This window comes from Prinia subflava, chromosome 1 (assembly GCF_021018805.1).
Source record: "Prinia subflava isolate CZ2003 ecotype Zambia chromosome 1, Cam_Psub_1.2, whole genome shotgun sequence".
Taxonomy (NCBI): Eukaryota; Metazoa; Chordata; class Aves; order Passeriformes; family Cisticolidae; genus Prinia; species Prinia subflava.
Genome location: NC_086247.1, coordinates 6,474,795 through 6,485,915, shown reverse-complemented (window position 1 = coordinate 6,485,915; position 11,121 = coordinate 6,474,795). Strand labels below are relative to the sequence as shown.

The following is an 11,121-nucleotide window of genomic DNA, read 5'->3' as shown; positions in this document are numbered from 1 at the left end:
TGTCAGACACTGACTGTTGCTTCTTATCTTTAAGTATCTTCCAATCACCACCTTTCATTTACCTTTGCTTCTGTAAGCTATGTGAAGAATAAGTTGAACAGTATCAGGAAAAGTTTCTGTTCAGTCTCTCAACTGTTAGAATGATCCTTGCTATGGTTTTAGCTTTGGACAACTGTTTGAATAAATTTTTGATCATGGTTTAGTACCTTTCCTGGATCTGCAAAGATTCCTAAATACATTTGGATTTAGCTGTACAATTTTAGAGTTTAATGACGTGGATATATCTGATTCTGTGACAGATGGTTTCAGTATCAGAGGGTCATCCTGGAAATGTTTAACTTACTAATACCTGCATCTCTTTAGAGATTTGTTTTGGTCTCAGTCAATTCCCTTTCCAGAGGTCTATGGAGTTTTTGTTATAATTTTTATCCATTTTGATATAATGCACAAGATTTTACTAAGTGATCATTGCATAGAAAAACTAATCAGTTGAAAAGTAAACTAGTATCCCAAGGAACTTGCAGTCCTGAAAACTAAGAACACAGGAGTGGGAAGAGATGATAGAGTAGAATGATCTGGGACAGTGAAGAGCAGGAATATGTAAATAGTACAGTCTAAATTCTTAAGATTCAAGAAGGGAGGCACTTTTGGATTGTTTGCATTTTGTTTGGTGTATTTTCACAAAGTATGCTATAGGTGTGAAGATTATAAGCTGAGATTTGAAATACACAGATTCTATTTCTTGATTCACTGTAGATTTTCTTTCTGACCGTGAACATTAGTTACTGTGCAGCACGGAAGAAAATGTAGGTAAGTACTTGACCAAAACAGATAAAGCACTCAAAAGGAGGCATTAAGGTATACTAGTTTCTCCAAATAACAAAGAAAGAATGTAATTTCTGAGAGATGATGCATCTAAAGTTCTTAAAAAAAAAGGTAAGAGGGAAGAGTATACTTAATTTTGTGGAGCTTAGGTATGCAAATTAGGTTTGCACAAATGGGGACTTTTGCCTGCTTGGGATTCAGACACATCATCTCTTGAAAACAGGCAGTTGAATGGATAGAAATTTCTCCTTAAAAGATGACTGGAGGAAGTAGCAGGGGAAATACCTGCTCAACTTAATTTCAAAATTTGGAACGAAGGATACTCCTGAGGAAGAGTTCCACAAACTGCTTCACCGTCTCTGCAGGGAGTATGTGGAAGAACAGACCTGAGACTTCACTGGGCTGATTAGTGGACACACCTGGAAAAGAGTGATAAAATCAGAATGGGAATCTGTATCTAAATTCTCCTGAATCCCCAGTTTAGACAAGCTTTGAGGTATCAGAAACCCTTGCCTTGTGTTTCCTGTGTAAAATGGGGATAGCAGCTTTCTGAGACAGATTGTATGACATCCACTTCTCAAAAAGTTTTCTGAAGAAATACAGGCCACATGAAAACCGACGTCTACTTCTACTTGATCATGCCAAGAACAAGTTTGTCCTCTGTCAGCCTTACTGCTTTCCATATCCAACAATCATGTCCATCTTTTTTTGTGGAAGCTTTAATTTTCACTGCTCCATTCATTGTGTCAATGACTGATGTGTAACAATGCCCTCTCCAGTTTTGCACCAAACTTGTTGGCTTTGTGGTTGACTTCAATTTTATTTCTTCCACAGCAATCCTTGCTTCTATAGAGTTAGACCTCAGTCATTAAGTCAAAGAAGTAACAATGAATGAGGCATCAGGACGTATTCCAGGTTTTTTGACTTCTCTAAGGGGCTTTTCTATTGCTTCGGCCAGGCTTGCCATGCTCTTTATCACTGAACTCCTGTTTGGGATTTGATCTTTGTGCTCTAATGAAGCACCTAGAAAATAAAAAGGAATGACAATCTGTTGCAGATCAGTGCAATACCAGAAACAATTTTGACTCCTGCAGACACTAGTTTGAGTACATACTATGAAACAAACATAAAGTGATGACTCCTGTAAGGAATGTCTGCTAACCACATTTTTAGAAGCATTTCTTGGTCAATAAATTTGTGAGAAGATATTTTTTTGCTTTCAGGTAGTAGTTCACAATACTCCCAGATCACATGGTGTCAGAATTTGAAATTCTGCTTTGTTTGACTGGAGACATTGTCTGCTGAACTTTCATATTTTGCATGAAATGCAAAGCCAAAGCAAGATGCACATCTGTAGTTATTGTTACAGAACTTTGCACACCCAGCAAATAATACAGCCAGGACTACAACACTATTGCCAGAGTCCAGGTTTTGTTAATACATTGTGGCAATGAGAATTATTCCTCAGATTCCATTGCTTACAGGATATCTGTGCAGCATTACTGAGGGTTATTAAATGGAAGCAGGTGATATGACTTACATTTTGGCATCCTCAAATGGATTGTAAGTGTATAATGTATCCAAAATATTATTTTGATCATTCAATGAATGTAATTGAAGTTTTTATATAAAGATAAGGAAAAATAAAGTAATCAGAGAAGGAAAATAGAGCTTTTCTCATTAAGATTTCAAAGAATCTGAAAACCAAAAGAACCCCTGTAATGTAGCAAATGTTCCAAAGAAATCAACTTCTTTGATCTATTCCTTCACAGTCTTTCTTTGAATTTGATGAATATGGTATTGATAACATCTTTGCTAAGCTGGGCTCAAATTTGATTCTATCTTGTCCATGGAGGCCGGAGTGGCACTGATGAAATGTAGAAAGAAGGAGATGGAAAAAAAACAAATAAGGGAGGGAGTAGAGTTTCCACTGCACTGATTTTCTCTCAGAGTGAGTAAAGGTGAAAATGAAGAGGTAGAATAGTGTCATCCTGGAAAGAAAAACAAGAACAACCTAGAAGTAAATAGAGTTCTGGATGCAGTTTAAGAAATGTCATCAGGATGCAACTTTTGGTGCAATGCAAGAATTTGTCTCCCACCTCCTCCATCTCTCTCCAGTTCTTCCATCAGTGGCACATCAAAGCACCATCAAAGCCTTAGGATTTAATGGGGAGGAGGATCAAAAATACGTAATTTATAACGATTCTAATTACCAGATGTTATTTTGATTTCAGGGAGAGCACAGAGAATTGGTTCCCCAATTTTCTTATCACTGTTGATATTGGCTCTATGGGAAAGCACTTTAGTCTATCCTTTCTTATTTCTTTTTTCTATTTTCTATTTAGAATGTAAAAACATTTTGTATGGTACAACCTATTACTGATTCATCTTTATAAAAACAAATATGTTAATTTCATATATAACTGGAAATTCCCTTAAAAATCCATCAGCTCCCAGGATGTTTGCTTGATGACATTTGGTCAGGAATCCATTCTTTCTGCATAATACCTCCAGCCTGACTATCACTGAAACCTCAGGCAAAAAAGCAAATGCCTTTGTTAGAAAGCTGTACAAACTTTGGCATAAAAACAAGAAAATAACCCCAAAATATTTCATCCAACACTGCAATGCAGAAGGGAGAAAACAAGGGGGAAAAAAAAGCCATTACCAGGAATGATTGTGTGTTCAGGACCGCTTACTTCATTGAAAAGTAAAATGGGCCATATCCAGCTCACCAAGCGTGTGGAATATATATCAAACATTAGAGCCTGACATCCTCTATTGTCCTGGTTGATGAGAGCATGTGTTTGAACAGAAAGGTCACGACCAGTCATGTGTGCCGAGTGTTTAGCTGGTAATGCAAAGTCAACACCTTTTTTCCCCTTCTTTCTCTCTTTGTTTAAGTAGTAGAATACTGACACAATACTGAGGGTTGCCTTGATTGAAAATCCTCACCTGCAGAATCTTAGAAGTTATTTAGATTCTGCTTCATAGCAAAACTTCTCCTAACAATGTGTAAAGTATTCTTTTGTTAGCAGTGTCCATCTGTCAGTAATAGTTTTGCTGATGTACTTCCACACCTCAAGAAAATCCATGATGAAGGACAGTAGATATTTTTATACTTCATATATATCTATGTCTGGTTTTGAATCATCCCTATCTACATGCATTTCTGTCACTTATGCAAAAAGAGAAGTTGAAAAGCAAGGATGGTGGAGGTGAATAATATTTCCTTCAAAAGATAATAAGTAAGATGTCAGAGAAACAGATGTTTTTTCTCTTCACACTGAATATTTCTGTCCCTTTACGAAATACATGACAACTGAACATTGCAAGGCACATAATCCTTTTGGCAGGAGAGCTTTTTATCCCAGAAGTAGTGAAAGTGGTAAGAGTTGACATTTGAGACACTATGATCAAATTGAGAGACCATTTGATTTCTGATGGAGCAGAAATTCTATTTTCTCCAATAACAAGTGTTAGATTCAATGAATTATTATGACCTTAAGCAGTTCCAGTTCTGTCACTGATGCTTGAATAATTCTATGTCCTTATTTCCCCTCCTGTGTTTTGATCATCTTGTCTGCTCAAAAGGTGCATCTAGACTGCCCTGTATTAATTATGAGTACAACAGTTAGTATAATAAAGTTATTATGACTCCTAAAATCACAATTTCACATAAAATTTGTGATGATAAAAGTGATAAATATAAAAACACTACCATTTTCTTGATGTCGGAGCTCATCAGAGCAATGCAGAATAGGAAAAAAGAGCTTTGGCACTTGTAATAAAATGTTAAATTATAATTAAAATCTTCATAGAACATGTTTATTTAATTGATTTATTAAGATATCTTTCCATGCAAAAGTCATTAGGAGACACATATCACTCTTCAGCCTGTTTGGGTAATATAGTGTTCTCTTTATCTTCTAGCAATTACTGTCTGTCACCTGCGTGTTTTCCCTAGAAAAACAGGAAAATGAAATACATTATTTGAAGTATCAGATGGCAGAGTACTGTGTTGTGTTCCATACATTCAGTTGCTACAGTTTTGAAAACACTTGAAAAATTCAACACTTATAGAAGAAATAGGATATTGTCCAAGGCTTCAATTAAAAGAAAACCATAAAATCTCCATGGTGGTAAACACTGCTGACTGACTGTTCTTTCTTCAAGTTAGTTTTCAGAAATAAGATATGTACTGCAGATGCTCTCTGTGTGATGGGAGAGGAAAATTACATAGGTATAAATCTGACAAAACCATTGATTATCAGATATTTCAAGTATAAGGTATCACAAAGGAAGGATTAGATCTCTTGTTAAGGTACTTGAATGGCATACCTAGTTATTTAAGATAAACATTGCATGTCTTGACCATTCTTTTATATTATAGAATAGTGAGCTGTGATCAACAAACCCTTTCTACACTTGCTTTGTCTGTGGGAAGCACTCTCAGTACCACACATCACCATAGGACCCAAGTGTTGGAGAATAAATACTAATTAGATGAATCCCAGGAAGTTCAAATCTAATCCTTATGCTGCTGTATGTGTTCCCTATGTCATGTAGACAACTAAATGAAGGATTTATCAATATCCTCTCAATCTATTTCGGCACAAGATTTGCTTCGCAGCAATGTCAGAGCCTTTGGCAGAAAATGTAGAGTTGGTATTCCTCCTTTCACCTGAGCATTTATCCAGCATCATTTACTGATTTTTTTTTCTTTCTGTTTTCTAGCAAGGGATTTTCCGTGTTTCCAGCTTCTACACCATTTGTGGTATTCTATGTGGGTTTTTTTTGTTTTGTTTTGTTTTGTTTTGTTTTGTTTTGTTTTTTCTATTTGATGCTTCTGGGCTGCGTGCTGAAAGCTGTAACAGAAAGAGTCCTATGTGAAAGCCTCTGAACTCTTCTGAGCCACAGGTAGGCTCCTCATGAGGGTATGGGGTGAAAACTTTTCCTTAAAGAGAAAAAGCTGAAGTATGTTCTTGGCACATTTTATGTTGTGCCAAAAACACTGAGTTTTGTGTAGTCTTCAGAAACTCTTTAATAAATGTACTCAGATGAATATATCTGCCTATTAGCTGAAAGTTAGTGTACCTTGTAAGCAGAGAACAAGCAAGCTACTATAATAGCAACAATAACAGCAACAACATATATTTATATTTATATTTACTCCAGATTTCAGTGTATTTTAACATTTTGCTACTATAATTTATCTTTGGAAGCAAACAGGACAATCTGTTCATCACTGCAGAATGGATTTACTAGGCATAAAATGATCTAAAATGGCTTCTAAAATCAAGACAAAAATACTTTAATCTTTTTTTCATCAATAAATGCCACTAAAACCCCATCAGCTCTTTTGCAGGAGACTTATGTACAAATGAAAAATTTAATATCACAGATTTAACTCTAAGATAAAAATAAATTATAAAAATGTACATAAGCTTTCATTTTTATAATGGGAGGGGGGAAGAGTGAAGATATCTGAAGAAGTAAACATTCTGGTTTTGATATATTTTCCATGTTTCGTTTGGTCTGTTCTTACTCTTATTGACAAATATTGGAAAAGAATGAAGATATCTGAAGAAGTAATGTAGCAAAGTTTCTGGCTTTGATATCTTTTCCTTGTTTCCTTTGGTATGTTCTTACTCTTATTGACAAATATTGAAGAAGATCCAATTAACAGTAGAATATTTGTGTATCAGGAAAGGCCATCTAACAAGCCTACATTTGGCCACAGAAAGGTGAATGTTCATCCAATTATAGAGGAAAAGAATTTTTAAAAGAAAAATGACTCCTCAATCTACAGTTATTAGATAGAGGTGCTGGAGTGTGTCCAAAGAAGAGCAGTGAGGCTGCTGAAGGGCTTAGAGCACAAGTCTGATCAAGAGCAGATGAAGAAGGAGCTGGGGGTATTTGGCCTGGATACTCAGGGGAGACTTTATCACGTTCTACAACTTTCGGAGGAGGTGGTAAAGTGGAAATGGTCTCAGGTCACACCAAGAGAGGTTTAGATTGGACATTAGAAAAAAAAAAATTCTGAAAGTGTTGTCAAGGACCAGAACAGGCTGCCCAGGACAGTTGTGCAGTCATCCCTGGATATATTTAACATATATGTAGATTGGGCACTTAGGGACATGGTGTACTGGTAGACTTGGCAGTGTTAAGTTACTGGTTGGACTCAATTATCCTAGAAGTTTTTCCAACCTAAACAATTCTATGAGTCTATGACTTATACTGTCTTTGATCAGGTAAAAATCGAGGAAAAGTTGGTCATCAATAACAGGATATTGTGGGTTTCCAAAGTCATCACTGGAAACCATAGCTCCTGTTAAAAGGAAAACTGTATCTCTGTAGGGCAAAAAAAGATTTTATTTTTTTGTGTTCTTAATTAAGTTGTACAAACTCCTCATTTAAAATAAAGAAAGGAAAATGAAGAATTCAAATCCTCAATTTCTACTTATGCCAATTATGGCCATGATCTGTTATTCATTTGACTTGTATTAATATTTTCTTATTCGGCTCAGTCATTAAAGTCAGTGAGACTACATTGCAAGGCACTTCTGTCTGAGTAAGGGTGATGTATTTTGTCCAATGGATCAATTTCCAGAAAAGCATACTTCTCTTAAAGGGAAGCAGAATTTAGCAGCTGGCTTAATGACAGAGTGAGGTCAAAAACTTTGGTTCAAGCAGAGCTGTCAACTAAGGCTTCATACAATGACACACATCACAACTCAGGAGGGGTTTTGGAAACAGGCAGTAGAAGGTAAAAAGGGGAACAGCTTTATGCCTTGAGCCTGGAGACTAAGACAGTAACTGAATCAAATCACGTAGTGAAATAAATTTTCACTTGATTAATTATTCTCATCTAAAGTCCTTAAAGAGCTTCTGGCGATGAACAAATCTCAGCATGCACATAGTCTGCATGAGTGCAGAAAGTGTCTTATATTGAATTGTTGACATGAATCTTCGACCCAAGATGATTCACAAATTAGACAAGGAATTGAAATAGCAATTTGGGCTTTGCAGGGACAATTCTCCTTGTCTGTGAGTCTAACTGTTCTCATATCTGTGTTGCCAAGGGCTGTATCTGTCACAGACAGTGAGGCAGGCTTTCTCTGTTAAGATGAGCTTTGGTCATTTTAGTATATATTTTATATATTTTGCTGGAGACATAGCCAAGTGTTTTAGATTGATGATTTTACAATTACAATTAAAAATTTTAAATTTTACAATTACAGAATAATTTACTTATTGAATTCAAGTGTAAAAGGAGCCACATTTTAAACACAGTTGCCTGCCACATGTTCAGTGGAAATTCTCCCATTGTCTCTGGGCAACACTGGGTAAATGCAGTGCCTAGAAATACTACTGTTTTTACATACAGAGGGTTCAAGCTTTCATTCTTCTTAAAAATGACCTAAGACCATGGAAGGCAGATTGGGGGGAAAAAGTATTCATGGTATGCATCATGAATATTCAGATGATGTAAAGTTACAGACAAAAGAATATCAACTGATGTGTTAGAGTTAACAGAGAAAAGTAAATTCCTTCAGATGATTAAATTAAATTATCTAAGGTGCATAAGAATTGTTGTTGTTGTTAGTAGTAGTGGTAGTAGTAGTAGTGGTAGTAGTAGTAGTAGTAAAGGTATTCATTTTCTAAAAGTGTCTGTTTCTCTTTAATGACTAGAGAGAAAGACGTGTAGTTTAACAGTTTAAGTCAATGATGTGAATCTTAACACTCTGAAGGTGCTGTTGATCATCCAGGGCTCACAGGCAGGAGATGTGCTAACATATTCAAAGATATAATTACTTTTAATATGTTTTAAAATAATCTTAGAACCATTGAAATTGGGAAAGATCTCCAAGATCATCAAGTCACACCTTTGATCAAACACACCTTGTCAACTAAGCCATAGCACTGACTGCCATGTCCAGTCGTTTCCTGAACACTTCCAGGGATGGTGATTCCATCACTTTCCTGGGCAGCCTGTTCTAATACCAATTACTAATTGTAACTAATACTAGTTACTAATTCTAATAACCACCCTTTCAGTGAAGGAATTCTTCCTGATGCCCAGCCTGAACTTCCTGTGGCACAACTTGAGCTTTTGTCGTCTTGGTGCCAGTTTCCTGACGGAAGAAAACAACGCTCACCTGGCCACAATCTTCTTTCAGGGTGTCGTAGAGAGGAATAATGTCTCCCCTGAGCCTCCTTTCCTCCAGACTAAACACCTCCAGCTCCCCCAGCTGCTTCTCATCAGACTTGTGCTCCAGGCCCTTCCCATCTCTGTTCCTTTCTCTGGATGCTCCAGCACCTCAGTATCTTCCCTGTAGTGAGGGGCCCAAAACTGAATCCAATCCTTTTTCACTGAGTCGCTTTCCAGCCACTCTGCCCCAAGCCTGGAGCTGTGAAAGGGGTTGCTGTGACCCAGCAGCATGACCTGGCATTTTGCCTTGTTGAACCACACACAGCTGGCCTCAGACCATTGATCCAGCCTGTCTAGACTCCTACACAGACCCTCCTACCCTCCAGCACTCCTGCTGAACTTCGCATTGTCCATGAACTGATTGAGAGTGCATTTTATCCCCTTGTACAGTTCATCCATAAAGACATTAAACAAGAATAACCAGTACTGAGCTCTTGGGAACCCCCCTGGTGACCAGCCACCAACTGGATGTAGCACCATTCATCACCACTCTCTGGGCCTGGACCTCCAAATAAATAATTAAATAAATAATAGTCAATAGTAAAACCTTTGCAAATACGTGTACAGAACACATTTCAAAACTATGACAGTCAAAAAACCTGCACTTTTTGATGACTGTGATAACTGAAGTTTTTCCCAATAATTCAGCATCCCTAGGAGTGATTGCAAAGGCAGTGAACAAGAGTCAGATGGTCTGATTCCTCCAACTTCAGAAAATAAAAAGGGAGATCTGTTGGATATTTTCATTTTATCAAGAAATAGTCTGATATCCCTGAGAACTGGTAGGACCATTATTGATTCATTTACTGAATAATCTTATATAGCAATTTTACACAGCATAAAGTGCTCTTTGGTGGCCTAAACCCCTATTTTGAGCAAAACAAACCAGAAATTTGATAATATAAATAGAGGAAGGCAACTACCATATGTTTCTTTGCTTTATATAGTCCTTTATGTGGATGGTAGTGTTTCATAATAAAGGTTTCTGTGTAGGAAAAGAGGGGAAAAAACCTTTCAAGGAAGCAATCTCCCTTGACAAAGACCAGTCACATGAAGAAAAAATAAAAGGCCTGATACAATGTTTTTCTTAGTTTCCTTACTTATATCTGGTTTTTTTAAGATTATTTTAATTACCTACCTCTTTTAACATGAGATATATTAATACAGGAAGATTCATTCATCCCACATACTATCCATTTATCTAGCCTAAATTTTCCCTTCCCTATAATACGTTCCAAAGGATGCAGAGTAAATGGGTTCTTCGTAATATGTTCTAATAAAATAGTGTATATGAGAATATTGTGAACAGATTATTTTTCAATTAAATTATCTTTCCATTAGAAGTATATCTGCTGAATATTTTTCACCTTGGCTTTAATGTACTTCATATATTTATTTAATGAAGATATGAACGAAGTGCATTCAATCTAAATTTCAGTTTTCATAATGGAGTGGTCTTTTCAGACCTCAGCAGGACCCATAATTTCCTGTGCTGAGGTCTGTACAAACATACAAAAAGGAGATTGCTCTTGCTCTGATTAATTTATTATCTAAAAGATAAGCCAGACGCAGGATACACCTACATGGGCTCTTGCCCTCTGAGCAGACATGAGCTCATTCTATTTGCATCCAAAGCAGATGGAAATTTCGTCTGCCTGTGCTCCACATTAACTGGAAGCCTTGTGAATACAAATAACGTGGTGTTGAGTCCAAGCTACTGAGTGCTGATGAAAGATGTTATATCTTAACTTGTGTTTAGAGTTACCCATGACATCTTCTCTCGAGCATAGGTAAAGTGAGCTCAAGTCTTCTCAAAATTATTATCTAGGTAAGTCTGAAGAATACAAAATGGCAGTGTGGAAGAGAGAAATATGATTTTTGGAGATGTCTGGACAGGTAAGACAAAGGACAGGAGTGGCAGTTTTTTGGGGAAGGACTGAGTAACAGCAATTCAAATACAAAACTCAGTCCAAGGCAGAATCAGTGTGCCTTGTGTCTGCTAGAGTTAGTCATGGCTGAGAGTCATTTAACTCTTGGAGTGATCATTTAACTGTCTAATAATTAGGTTTATTAACTCAGCT

The 11,121-nt window shown here is 36.7% G+C and overlaps 1 long non-coding RNA gene across 1 annotated transcript in view; it reads left to right on the top strand.

Moving 5' to 3' along the window:
• Nucleotides 1–4,973: 4,973 nt before the first annotated feature.
• Nucleotides 4,974–11,121, top strand: part of LOC134556236 (uncharacterized) — a 56,185-nt gene continuing 50,037 nt past the window's right edge. Inside the window, exon 1 of the long non-coding RNA XR_010081627.1 lies at nucleotides 4,974–5,745. This is a non-coding gene — a long non-coding RNA (uncharacterized LOC134556236). The remainder of the gene's footprint in view (nucleotides 5,746–11,121) is intronic.